Raw genomic sequence first — 336 nt, 5'->3', positions numbered from 1 at the left:
CAAAGTTCTAGGATTACAGGTGTGAGCCACACGTGCCCAGCCAACACTCCTGTTTCAAAGGACCTGCTCCATTACTTCTTTTCTCCCTCATTAGAATTTAAGCTTAACAAACCTGGGTAGCTTCCATACTTTTCCACTGATCTATCTCCATGAGCTGGAGATCACTTAGTGTAAAGTAAATAATCAGTAAATATTTCCAAATAACAGAATCAATTATTAATAGTTCTCTTTCTTTGAGTATACATCTGGACTTTTAAGAATCAAGAAAATAGATTGGTCAAGAGAATTCCATGTGTTTTGATTTTCTTATCCAATGATTAGATTAGCTGTGTTAGT

Source organism: Mandrillus leucophaeus, unplaced genomic scaffold (assembly GCF_000951045.1).
Source record: "Mandrillus leucophaeus isolate KB7577 unplaced genomic scaffold, Mleu.le_1.0 Scaffold153, whole genome shotgun sequence".
Taxonomy (NCBI): Eukaryota; Metazoa; Chordata; class Mammalia; order Primates; family Cercopithecidae; genus Mandrillus; species Mandrillus leucophaeus.
Note: the sequence above shows the minus strand (reverse complement) of the source record.